We start from the raw sequence: 14764 nt of genomic DNA on the forward strand, positions 1-14764 counted from the left end.
CCTGACACATACTTGTTTTGGTCCATAGTTACTTTTTACGTCTACGTCTGCCGCGCTTTTTTTAAGAGTATCACATTCACGTTACACTTAAATTTACAATATTTTCAGTTACAGGAAAGATTTTTGTTTCACTTAAGTGTTATTAACTGACATGAAAAAAACTGTAAAAATGTAAAAGGGTCCGGGATGATTGTGGGGCCCTCAAGCATTTGGGCCCCATATGCACCCAACCTAACGGCGCCCCTTTCTTCAGGTAAGCATTGCGGCCCTGGACTCGCAAGCTTTGAGCACACGCGACGTCATGCAGTGAGGTCCGTGGCGAGCGTTGAAGAATGTTGTATAGCTATAGGAGAAGTTGTGGGACATGGATCTATTTTATCAGCCTCAAAAATGAATTATGCCCTTGTTGTTTTTCTGAATACTGTTGACAAGGCAAACAAACTAGTAGAGAGAGGGATTCATATCGATGGGTTGTTCACACCTGTTCTGCCCCTGCCAATGCCATCTAAAAAGGTGATGTTATTAAATGTTCCCCCGTTTATGAGTGATGAATTGCTAATACAGTCCCTTTCTGGTCATGGCAGACAAGTGTCGTCGATTAGAAAATCAAAGTGAATCTCCTTTGTTAAAGCATATCTTTTCATTTAGACGTTTTGCTTACATGATTGTAAAAGATGATGCGGAGTTAGACCTTACGTTTAAATTTCCCATTGATGAGTTTGACTATGTTGTTTTTGCAACTACTGGGAAAATTAAATGTTTCGGTTATGTGGGACATTTAGTCCGAGACTGCAAAATGTAGATGACATCTACTGATCAACCCTCAGCAAATCAACCCTCTTTAGACCACACAGAGGTGGTTGTGACAGTGCAATCTGCCGTAGATCACGTCGTGCCCGAGCGAATCCCAACGGAACTTATGGAGCCCGGGCCGGATGCAGTGGAGCTGCAAACCGGTATTTTTTCTCATCCCGATATAACTGTATGGTGGTTTTTCTAAAGACATTACTGAATTTTATAAGCAGTCGGATGAAGATGGTGTGATCGGGGCTAAAAAAACACCCGAAAAATCCTAACGACTTAAAATTGCGCCTAACTTTGATGGGTCGTAGCTCTGAGTGAGGACATTGTAGAAAATTGTGGATAATATACCACTTGAAGAGGCTATCAGGTTCTGTAAGAACATCTTACTCAAAATGGGGTGTTAATTGCACCACTGGGGTGTGAGTTCCTCCCAAAAATCATGAAATGGCCTATTGACTCCCATTAAAAAAACGTAAACGTTTTTTTTGCATTTGACACACGAATGAGGGCTCAAATCGAGCAGCCCGTAGAGCAATGGTGTGCAATGACTTTTGGAAGCGATCGGGTGGTAGGGGTGCAATAGGGGGCGAATAAAAACCCGAAAAATCCCATTGACCTAACATTGCGCCCAACTTTGATGGGTCAAAGCTCTGAGCGAGGACACTGTAGAAAAATGTTGGTTACCACATTTGAAGAAGCTATCAGGCTGTGTAAGAACATACCTCACAATGGGGTGTAAATTGTACTCCTAGGGTGTAAGAGCCACCCTAACAAGGGGGTGGGCAACCATTTAGCGATACCTATATCTTTGCATCAGAGCATCATAGAGACATTGGGGTTGGTTTGTTTCACTTGTGGCTTTTAGCATCATCAATTGGCATCTGCCCGGCCACGCCCCTAGCAACCAAACAGGTTAGCCTAGCAACTGTTTAGCAATACCTATATCTAAGCATCAGAACATTGTAGAGACATGGCGATTGGATAAACTCTTTCTTGCCTTCATGTGTCATCACCCTAGTGAGTGCCCAGTTCTGCGGTTTGCCACGAAGCACCACTCACATTTTCTTCAGAAAATGTACATTTCTAGTTCTGCTTCTTCTTCCTCTTCTTTTTTTCTGTCAAAATTTCTATTCACTACTTGTCCCGTTCTTCTTTCGCCTCACAGCTCCAAGACCTGACTCTGAATTCCGTCCAAATCCAGCCCAAGTGTCCATCTGTTGATGAACTCATCTTCGGGCACTGGTGTGGTTCCAAACTGCTTTAAGCATTTCAGGTTGTTCAGCGTTTGCTTGAGAAGCAAGGTTTGGATAAGAGCTGCTTTAATAACTTTAATAATCTAATAATCTATATATATCTAGATATAGCTTACTATAATCATTACAAATGCCATAAACAAAAGCGATTAAGAACAAACGTGACTTCCTTTGGTTTATTTTACATTCATATCATGTTCCTTATATACATTTTATATTGCCCTAAACAGCAGAACTAATCACTAACGGTTAGACAGAAAAGTTATTTTTAGATCAATTTGGAAAAATGCTTATAAAATAATACGTATATAATAAATTCCATTCAATTCAAGTCTATTTATATAGCACTCTTCACAATGTGCATTGTTCCAAAGCAGCTTTACAGGAGCAGATAAGACAATAACAGAAAGGTAAAACAAAGTCCAGTGCATGGTGTTTATAGAGCAAGCAAGATCATTCTAATGACTAATATCTAATTAATAAATAATTAAATAAATAAATAAGGAAATAAATCCAGTCTCCCGGTGAGCATGCCAACACTGCCCTGATGTGGCGAGGAACCCAAACTCCAATGATTGATTAATGGAGAGAAAACACCTGGGATGGTCAGATGGTCGCCTTTCTCTTGGGTGGTGATGGAATTGCATGAAATGGAGCTGGGATGGTCAGTCAGTCCACAGGCTCTCACAGGAGGATGGCACAGGATTTTCAGATGTGGCTGGCGTAATCTCTAGGTGGGCATGGGCATACAGTTGAAAGAAAAAGTATGTGAACCCTTTGGGCTTACTTGGATTTCTTCGTAAATTGGTCATAAAATATGTTCTGATCTTCATCTAAGTCACAACAATAGAGAAACACAGTCTGCTTAAACTAATACCGCACAAACATTATACGTTTTCATGTTTTTATTGAACACAACATGTAAACATTCATAGTGCAGGGTGGAAAAAGTATGTGAACCTTTGGGTTTAATAACTGGTTGACCCTCCTTTGGCAGCAAAACCTCAACCAAACGTTTCCTATAGTTGCAGATCAGACCTGCACAACGGTCAGGAGAAATTTTGGACCATTCCTCTTTACAAAAGTGTTTCAGTTCAGCAATATTCTTGGGATGTCTGGTGTGAATCTCTCTCTTGAGGTCATGCCACAGCATCTCAATCGGGTTGAGGTCAGGACTCTGACTGGGCCACTCCAGAAGGCGTATTTTCTTCTGTTGAAGCCATTCTGTTGTTGATTTACTTCTATGCTTTGGGTCGTTGTCCTGTTGCATCGTCCATCCTCTGTTAAGCTTCAGTTGGCGGACAGATGGTCTTAAGTTTTCCTGCAAAATGTCTTGATAAACTTTGGAATTCATTTTTCCATCGATGACAGTAATCCGTCCAGGGCCTGAGGCAGCCCCAAACCATGATGCCCCCTCCACCATATTTCACAGTTGGGATGAGGTTTTGATGTTGGTGTGCTGTGCCTTTTGTTCTCCACACATAGCGTTGTGTGTTCTTTCCAAACAACTCAATTTTGGTTTCATCTGTCCACAGAATGTTTTGCCAGTAGTTCTGTGGAACATCCAGGTGCTCTTTTGCAAACTTCAAAAGTGCTGCAATGTTTTTTTTGGACAGCAGTGGCTTCCTCCGTGGTGTCGTCCCATGAAGTCCATTCTTGTTTAATGTTTTCCTTATTGTAGATTTGTCAACAAAAATGTTAGCATGTGCCAGAGATTTCTGTAAGTGTTTAGCTGACAGTCTAGGATTCTTCTTCACCTCATTGAGCATTCTGCGCTGTGCTCTTGCAGTCATCTTTACAGGACGACCACGCCTAGGGAGAGTAGCAACAGTGCTGAACTTTCTCCATTTGTAGACAATCTGTCTTACCGTGGACACATGGACATCAAGGCTTTTAGGTATACTTTTGTAGCCCTTTCCAGCTTTATGTAAGTCAACAATTCTTGATCGTAGGTCTTCTGAGAGCTCTTTTGTGCGAGGCATGGTTCACATCAGACAACGCTTCTTCAGAACAGCAAACTCAAAACTGGAGTGTGTTTTTTATTGGACAGGCCAGCTTTAATCAACACATCTAATCTCATCACATTGATTGGACCCCAGGTTGGCTGACTCCTGGCTCCAATTAGCTCTTGGAGAAGTCATTAGCCTAGGGTTTCACATACTTTTTCCACCCTGCACTATGAATGTTTACATGTTGTGTTCAATAAAAACATGAAAACGTATAATGTTTGTGCGGTATTAGTTTAAGCAGACTGTGTTTCTCTATTGTTGTGACTTAGATGAAGATCAGAACACATTTTATGACCAATTTATGAAGAAATCCAAGTAAGCCCAAAGGGTTCACATACTTTTTCTTTCAACTGTACATACACAAATACACATATATATACATGCATACACATACACATATATACATATATATATATATATATATATATATATATACACATACACACATACACATATATACATATACAAAAAATAATAATAACATCGGAATGTCTCCAGTCAGCCTGTCATAAAAGCCAAAGAATAAAGGTGTGTCTTAAGTAATGCCTTAAAAATTCCAACAGTCTGAGCAGTTCTTAAATATACAGGTAGACTTTTCCACAAGTTTGGCGCCACCACTGAAAAAGCACTGTCACCTTTATTTCTTAACCTAGTTCTAGGTAACCTAGGTACGTGTACATTCATAAGCTCAGACAAATAGACAGGCGCTTGCCCATTTAAGATCTTAAAAACAAATAATAAAATCTTAAAATCAATTCTGAAACGAACAGGAAGCCAATGTAGTGAAGCTAATACTGGGGTAATGTGCTCATACTTTTTTGTCCCAGTCAAAAGTCGAGCTGCTGCATTTTGGACTAGCTGTAAACGTTGAAGAGATGACTGGTCCACACCAACATATGAAGAGTTACAGTAGTCTAGCCTTGATATAATAAAAGCATGAATTACACATTCAAACTCCTTACGCCGAAGGTAAGGCTTGACTTTAGCCAAGAGTCTCAATTGAAAGAAACTGGCTTTTACGATAGAGCTAATTTGTTTTTCAAACTTAAGAACACTATCAAAAATCACACCGAGATTCTTGTTAAAAGGACAAGCATTCAAGCCCAAATCACCCAGTGCATCTACACAAGCACTCAAGTCCCCAGGACGACCAAACACAACAATCTCAGTCTTCTTTTCATTAAGACAAAGAAAAGTTCTGATCCAGCCATACCTTTAAATCTCTCAGGCAATTGAATAATGACTGAAAAGAAGCTTTGTTTTGACAGGCAAATAAATTTGAACATCATCCGCTTAACAATGGAAGGAAATATTGTGCTTTCTAAAAATATACCCCAAGGGCAGCATATACAACGAAAACAGCATAGGGCCCAATATTGACCCTTGGGGAACGCCACAAAAAAGAGGGGCAGTAGATGACGAGAAATCACCAAGGTGAACAGAGAAACTTCTGTCTGTAAAATATGACTGGAACCATTTAAGTGCTATGACCTTAATGACGACACACTGCTTGTTAGAATGTAAAATTCTTATGTCCCCTTGTCTAAGTATTATTCTAAGGTTGAAGAGTCTAGTGGACGGAACACACAGAGTTTCAGGATCGATCCGGGAGACCAAGAATGAAACACAGACACAGGAGTGTAGTTCAATCAGAGTCCCAAGTTTATTGTATTAAGGACTAATATTTATATGTGTGACGAGTCACCCCTGGCGCTATCAGCGTCGCCATGGAGATGGAGGCAATCCGAGCGACACACAGCTGCCGCTCGTCACAATCAGATGCCAGCAGCTATAAAAGCTGCTGGTAGGCAAACAAAGGTGAGCAACGTCTCCACGAGGTTGGAATGCCACTGAGCCTCTGTCTGTGTTTATGCCCTACCGGATCGGATATCTAGAGACTGGTTAAAGGAGCTATATCGCTAACCCGGAAGTGAAAGGACCCGGAAGGAAAGATTCGTACTGCTTCAGGAAAGAAGCAAGGAGAAGCAAGACTCGGTGCCTGGGGACCAAGCACCGCCTAGGAATTCTTACTCCGTGGCATTGACAACTTACTGTCTAATAAAATACCCTTCGGGGGTGGTAATTTGTACTTCTGTGTATGTGTCGTTGCTTCGCCCGTCACATATGCTTGAAACAGGAGGTAACATTGGTCATGGAAAATCACCAGACCTTCTCCTCCTGCGAACAATCAGATATGATATCACAAAGTACGTATTCAATATACATACTCAATATAACAGTATCAAAAGAATTGTCCCTTGACATCATTAGGAACCTTGAGATGGAGACCAATGGATACTCATATCAGCATAAGACAGCATAAGACATGATACAACTTTCAACGAGGTTAAACAACAGGACAGTAAGGCATGAATAGAAGCTAATACTAATATGAATCAATACATATGATATATGAATATTGTATTATACACAGATGCAATATTTATAGAAGACATGGACGAAATCCAGATTCTCACAATGGCCACTTTCAGACCAACAGTCTTACAAGCTGTCCTGTGTCCCTTTAAAGAACAAAATATAGAGTATAAAAAAGGTGTTAATACAAAATCTTTAATGAATGGATAGTTGCATTTGCCTATCTTTGTGTGGTTTTCTGGTTTTCTGGTTTGCAAGCTGTTCTTTGAGATAAAAGATCAATGAGGATAAAGGATCAGTCAGACTGATTTGTAATAAAAACATAACAAAACAAATCATCCCCAATAAAAACAAAAACATAATTATATCTACTCTTTATCATCTATCGTGCCAATCACAATTACCGAATCGTCAAACCCATTATCTCCTTCCATTTCATTGTCACTTAAATCAACATTTCTTGGTTCTTCTATCACCGGTATTGGTTCTGGTTCTAACTCATATGTGTGAAAATAATTGTAATAAAATTCATTAAAAGGAAGGAAGGATGCGGGAACCGACAGACATTAAACACAAAGTTTTAATATAAATAATAACAGCCGGCGGCCCCTCACGGACGACTGGCGGCGAAATAACATAAACAACAAAACATAAATATAAATACCAATACAAACATAACACAAGTTCGGGCCCGGTCCTCTCTCCTCGACGGTCCGGTCGCTCGTTCCTTTTATATGCTCCCATCTCCTACGTGATTCGAGCCCGGTGTGCGCACAGCTGGCGCTAATTCACAATTACTCACCGGACTCGAACCACGGTCTCGCCCCGCCTACTCTACTACAATAATCATTATCATCCTTGTCCATATCGCTGTAAATATCAACTGTGGATCCCCAAGTTTGATTCCGATCTTTCGGACGATAACCTTTAGGTGTGCATCTAACCAGCATAGCCTGGTTGACGTCAGTCGTACTTTTTGCTAACATCATTCGATCGGTTCCTTTGGTTGTAAAGGAAGTAACAGATCTTTTAACACATCCGACCACACACTGCAACATGCATGGCAAAAATAGTAACAAAGCTAATACGGTTATAACAATTGGAATTACTGTACCGGTTATCCAATATCCCCATCCCCCTGATAGGCTGTCCAACCATTGAAACCATGCTGCATCTACCGGTGTGGGTTCACGAACTGATTCTCTCATGTGCTTCACAACGTCAGTGACATTATCTGAATAATCTGGAATTGAAAAACAACAAGATACCCCTTGCATTTTGCACACTCCTCCTTTCTCTGCTGTTAATATATCCAAAGCAAGTCTATGTTGCATAACGGCAACTCTCATTTTCTTTAATTCCATAGAGATTAAGTTTAAAGCTTGCACTGTATCATTTTCCAGAGAAAGAACTTGCCATCCTAGACCATTGATTTTGTTCAGAGAAACAGTAGTACCGGTTCCTGTAAAGCAATGGTTCTCAACTCTGGTCCGCGAGATCCATTTTCCTGCAGACTTTATCCCCAACTCTGATATAAAACACCTGAACAAGCTAATCAGCGTCTTTAAAATAGATGCGTTCAACTTAATGTGGCGCTGCGCAAATCTATCATCTTATGAGATTTAAGTACCGCAAAAGAGATTCAAGTGCAGATTGCGCAGTACGCATTTGAATCGCTCTCGCGGTACTTTAATGTGATATGCCAAACAATCTGTGCAGCCCAACATTAGGTTGAACGCGTCTGTTCCTGAAGTCACTGATTAGCCTCATCAGGTGTTTTATCAGAGTTGGTGCTAAACTCGGCAGAAAAGTGGATCTCGCGGGCCAGAGCTGAGAACCACTGCTGTAAAGAAACCTGCCAGGGACCATCCCACGTTTTCCCAAGGAGTAGTCCATGGATCACTAATCGTGTGGCCTGCATAATACTTAGGTAGTTTCGTTTCCCTTTTTTGTCTATTCAAAGATGTGGCCAGATATCTATTTATTTTCTTTTCCATTATGCTAGTTCCTGTGGACAAAATAGCAGAATATCAACAACTTTTCCATTCCCCTGCATCTAAATGGTAATATGCAGTTTCACCACAAACCCACACCATTCCTGGTGCACTAGCTAAGTGTGAGAATAGACATTCAAATCCCTCAGTAGTTTTATTGAGATATTGTATGGTGCAATTATGAGGTCCGTTATTTGATTGAGAAAGAGTAATTACATTTCTACAATCGGACATTCCTACTATATGTCTGCCTGATTTGGAACACACACATAATTCTGCGGGATGAGCATATACATTTAATGCAGGACCTTGAAAATGTTCTCCTGTGTACGAACGGTTATAGTCTCGCATTATGGATGTTGGTGGTCTTCCTTCTCATATATTCAGAGTCATTTGTACTATTAAAGACATTTGTTTTGGCATCTCGCAGTCACCATCATCATTTAATAGCATGTCTGCTGTAAGCTCCTGCGTACTCCACATTGAGTGGAGCTGTAGACATACCCAACAATCTCCTCTAACCTCATCTGCTAATACTCCTGCCTGTGGCTTCAGGGCCATGATACGCTATTACCTCTGACCACCCACAAGATCCCTTGCAGATATACAGACTTTCTCCAAATTGTTCTCTAACTGCTTCTATATTTTCAGCTGCCCCCATGGTTAAAGATATTGGGTCACAAAGGAAGCTTGCGCTACTGCCTGCCCTAAGAGTGACCTTAAGCGTGTCTTTATCAGGGAAACTTTCATCCATTTCCCGTTTTGGCCGAGTGGCGAGAGTTTCATTTCTCCCTAATTTTACTTCTTGATTTAGGATTATACCAGAGATTATTATACTTATTAGGATTAGAATAATCGTTGTTCCACGCAGTCTACACATACCTGGCTGCCTGAACGGGTGCCATGTCCTGTTAGGTTCTATCATTGTGGATGTGGGCTATCTCTTTTGCTTACAACTAATTCTCCCCCTTCTAGCATGAGAGCGTACAGAATTAGGTTACCTGGCATTGGACATTGCAACACTACTCTAGTTGGGTCAGGGGCAACTTCTATTGTCGTCTTCACTGATTTAAGAATATCTGGGCCAAACACAATAAGGGCTTCTGTAAGTGTGCACGCAGTATAGGAATTGATATCTAAGAATTCCACAGAAAAATTGCACTTAGGATAACAATTTTTCCCTTTTTCCTTTTTAGAATAGATTTTGGCCCTCAATGCACTTCAGGGGAAGCTACGGAGTCAGCACTGTTGGCTCAATGGGCCTTCTATCTTCTTGATTTGGGTGGCCCCCACCTCACAAAAGGTAATTCTTTCCTCAGTTTAGTCAGTGGTTTCTCCACCCTGAGGTGTAGTAAGGTGAATCCTACTTTGAGAATCGATCAACATTTACCAAAAGATATTTCAGATTACCTATCGGCGGCATGTGCGTAAAATCAATTTGTAGATGTTGAAAAGGAGCTTCCGGATGTGTCAATGCATCGTGCTTAGCTGATTTGTGCGGATTTACCTGAGCACATGTTAAGCATGCATCCAAAACAAGCTTTGCTGTTCTATGAACATCGGCTATACAATACAATTGATTAATTGCTTGAACTACTTTTGCACAACTGCAAGAAAATTGTTACTCTCTTTCCTGTCATCAGCTCACAGGCCCGTATTAATCCTATCAACTCTGCAGCTTGAGCCGAATTGCAGTCTAGAGCAAAAGCTTCTTTTACCTCTGCTGAATCGGAAACCACAGCATAGCCACAGAGGCAGATACCGTCAGAGGGCTTTGAACAAGACCCATCAACATAAATGTGTTCTCCCCTCTAGGGGCGTATCAAACAGATCGAACCTAGAAGAGTAAGAGTTGGTCAGTTCAAAGATGCAATCATGTTCAACATTAAAATCTGCCATGTCTACCATACCCAAAATACCCAGCAAAGCAGGATTAATGTTTGCTGTCGTTTGAATGCTAAGATTTTTCGTTGCCAGCAGAGTAGCCTCGTAACCTGAGCGTCGTTGCGCTGTCATGTGTTGTGTTTGCATGTTGTTTAAAATTACCTACCTGATGGGATGCATATAATATTAAAGGGTGTGACAGCACAGTTTTCTCAGTCATCTGTACAATCAGAGCAGCTGCAGCGACAGCACGAAGACATGCTTGCATACCTGTGACTATGTTATCTAACTTCTTAGACAGATATGCAACTGGCCTATATGTTGAGCCATGAAGTTGCAATAGGACCCCTAGAGCTGCACCCAGTGTCTCTCTAACATGCAAGTGAAAAGGCTTGGTGTAGTCCGGCAGGCCCAATGCTGGTGTGGTTGGCATTGAAAATGTTCATCTGCTTCCGCAGTCCACTCCAATGGTGTGTTTGGCGGAGCTTTGAGATAAATCAGACCCCTCAGGTGCCTATCGTGAATCGCGCCGTCAGGTATCCACTGTCTACAGTAGTTAATTAGTCCCAGAAAGCTTTGTAGCTGCTGCACTGTTCTTGGGGACTTAACCTTTCTGATCAGCTGGACCCTATCTGTGGATATTGCTCTGAGACCCTGCATCAGCACATGTCCCAAATAGGTTACCTTAGTTTGGACCCATTGCAGTTTCTCTTTCGAAGCTTTGAAACCTGTTTCAGCAAGTACATTGCAAACAATTATAGATGCTTTTTCACAGTCCTCCTCCGTCTCCCCCGACACGAGTATGTCATCTGCAAACTGAAGCACACACACTGTTGAAGGCAAATCAGTCATTTTGGCCAAAGTTCTGTGCACTGCTGCAGAAAAGACAGCGGGTGAGTCTACATAGCCCTGAGCAAGGCGTTTCCATGAATATTGCTGCCCCTTAAATGTAAATGCTAACAAAGGCTGAGTATCTGGGTGCACAGGTACAGAGAAAAAGGCTGCACACAAATCAATTACTGTGAAATACTTGTGTGAATGTGGCACTGAATTCATAACAGTCAAAACATCAGGCACAATTGGTGCGAGTGGTATGATTAACTGATTAACTCTTAAATCTTGAGTTAATCTCCAAGTTTTCCCATCAGCTTTTCACAACAGGATTAATTGGTTTGTTATATGGTGAATGTGTTTGTTCCAGGACACCCTGCTTGACAAAATTTTCAATCAAATGTTTAATACCTTACATTTTACATTTAGGCATTTGGCAGACGCTTTTATCCAAAGCGACTTACAGTGCACTTATTACAGGGACAATCCCCCTGGAGCAACATGGAGTAAAGTGTCTTGCTCAAGGATACACTGGAGGTGGCTGCTGGGATCGAACCAGCAACCTTTTGATTTACCAGTTCAGTGGTTTAACCCACTAGACCACCATCTCCCCAAATACCTTCTTCCTTATCTTTAGACAAAGGGTATTGTTTAATGTAGACAGGTTTGTTTGTTTTAAATTTAGCCCTGTAAGGTTCCATGTCAATGAAACCAGTATCATCCCTGAACTGAGACCATTACAAAGGGTTAATCATGGAGTCCACCCCTTTAGGCACACTGCCACCGGAGGCAGATGCCATTGAGCCACCTATAAGTCCACTTGTAGGCAAAGGATCGACGGATGCCTGTAAACTAGACAGATAAGAAAAACCATCTTGTGATCAGTAAACCTAATGTCCATGCCTAATTTATGCATCATATCACAACCTAAAAGATTTAGTGGAGCACCTGGAATAATTGTGAATTTGTGGAATAATGGTTTAATACCATCGGCTTTAACCTCTAATCGAGGTGTCACAGCACAGGCAATGTCAGTTCCGGAAATTCCCACAGAGTGAATAATTTGATTAGTTATGGGACCCTCATAACTGTTAGAAGTCATAGACGAAGCATCTGCACCTGTATCAAGCAGAAAGGTTTGAGGCTGCCCATTTATCATGAGGAAAAAATAAGGCAAATCCTCCCCACTATTCGAGAATGTTAGGGTCATCATACATAAATCAGAACTGACATCACTCTGCGGGCATCCCTATGCTTGGTTTGAATGCCACTGGGTTGGGTATGAAGCACCCATGTTCTCATGTGTGCTCTGTGGTGTGTGCTGTTGTGTGTGTGTCTCACCAGAAGTCGGCTTTGCTCAACTGTCTGCACTCTATTTTGTAATGGCCCCTCTTGCCGCAATGAAAGCATATTATTTCAGACTTCTTCCTTCGCCTAGGATCATAGACCTGCGGATTTACAGAAGTGTGTTCAATGTTCCTCTTTTGTGGATAGCCTGTAAACATAGCATTCTCAACTTTTACAGCAAAACCACCAGAGGCTAGTTCCCTGATTCTCTTTCCTAGAGCATCTAAAGTCATATCATGCAAGTTTGAAGTTGTTATTCTGATCAATTGCGCTTGTTTTGGATTCATGTTATTTAAGTGCTAAAAAACAGAGGCTTTATGTTATTATTTAATGGCAATTTAGAATATTCGATCCATGCTTTCTTAAAACGCACAAAAAATTGAGCAGCTGATTCTTTCGCTGCCTGCTTAGTGCCTTCTGAAAAAAGTCCTGTTAACTCCCTAAGCATTCATCAAGGAACACTCTTAGCTGTCTAAAAAATATTTCAACATTTGCAAAAGTTTCCCAAAACAACTCATGTGGGTTTGCAGCCGTACCGCTGTTTGTGATTTTATCATTTTCAATCGATAATGCGGGACATTTTTCAATCAGCATTTCTTCCGTTACATCTTTCTCGAGCGTTCTTAACAACACCGCTCGGAATTCTCTAACTGTAAAATGTCCATATTTTGTGTGAGAGTGCAAGATTGACACATATTTTCCCGTGGGGAAGGCAAACTTTTACAGATTGCTTCCATATCAGACATTCTTAACGGTCTAACATTTAGTGTGTTTCCAGCTCTTTCCCAAACCATTGAATTTTGAGGGTTTGTAGTTGAGTCAGGTTCATTATCAATTAATTGTTTTATCGTTTTTTAGGCTGTTTTATATCTACTGTTTGTTCTTGACCTGTAGTGTTAGGTTTTGCGGAAGCTTTTGGTTTTATCGACAGTAATGGTGCAGAGGGAGAAGTCTGGTTTTGGCAAGGGACAGAGTATCCCGGCAACTTTTCTAATTGCCACCGGTTTTGATTTGCAACATACGCAACAATTTTTTGTTTTTCTGGACCCTGGTCCCAAACCTTTTTCATGTCTTTCCATACGACATAAGCTTTACTCATCTATGGATAATCGCACATTGGGTCTCCCCAACCTTCATTTACCATGCCCTTTGCCAATACCATACACTCATCAGAAAAGGAACCTTCCCTCATTTAGGGAATATAAATTTGCGGTTTTATTCCCTCTGACCATCCTGCGAGGTTGCTAACATATGGATCTATATAAAACCCTTGATTATTTCTGTACATAAATGATGTTTTATAAACAAAGTTCGGGAGGAGCCGGAGCATATAATCAAACCCGGCTGGTTCGCAATCAGCAATCATGGCTTCCACCCTACCTGCTAAGCGAGCCAGCCCATAAATAAGCAAGACCTCTTACCTGCGACATCTCTTCTGTTTCTAACACCCACCCCACCTCCCCAGCTCCTTCCCCCGAACTCCCCCGTTAGCAGAATCCGGGGGGTTTGCTCTGGGTTCGGGCCGTTTCCGAGCTCGGGACACTCACCCTAGCAGGGGGAGTGTTCCGGGTTCAGAAGGAACCGGCGAGCTCGGAGCCCGCTCCCCGGACAGCACGCCAAACACGCATACCTTTTACACTTCTGCTAACCGTTTATTATCTGCATAGGTGAACTCGTGAAATGCGACTGGCGTTTCGCCCGGCAGTGGCCTTGAAACAGAACCCCCCATCTTACACTTCAAAAATGGCAGTGATAAAAACAGTACAGACAAAACAAAAAATACAGAAAACCCTCGTGTTCAATCGACCAACAGTTTCAACAATATTGCATGTATTATATTGTCATCAGAGGTGGTATTAAATTCACCGTCTTTTTTCTGACAACAATATTTCAATATATCATGCAGTAACAGTGATATCTATAATATATTTTCAATTTAACTGTAAGAATGTTATTTTTTGGAATAAACATCAAAGAGATTTTTTGTGAGTAACAAAGCCTCTTCCTCTGAGCAGCAAAGCTAACACTTCGATCCCAAATTACAGTGTGATCAGGACTGCATAACCATTCATATTCGTGCGTTAGTAATTATTTTATTAATTACTGTTGCCAGCCTCGCTGTCACAAGTCAAATCCCACTAACATGAATTGAAAAAAAAAACGATTATGTCTGTACGAAATATTAATTCACATGAATCCTACAGGGTAAGCGTTAGATTTCTGTAAGTCAAAAAAGAACTATATAGAAAAACACTTACCCCTTTTA

This window comes from Triplophysa dalaica, chromosome 3 (assembly GCF_015846415.1).
Source record: "Triplophysa dalaica isolate WHDGS20190420 chromosome 3, ASM1584641v1, whole genome shotgun sequence".
In the NCBI taxonomy this organism is placed as follows: domain Eukaryota; kingdom Metazoa; phylum Chordata; class Actinopteri; order Cypriniformes; family Nemacheilidae; genus Triplophysa; species Triplophysa dalaica.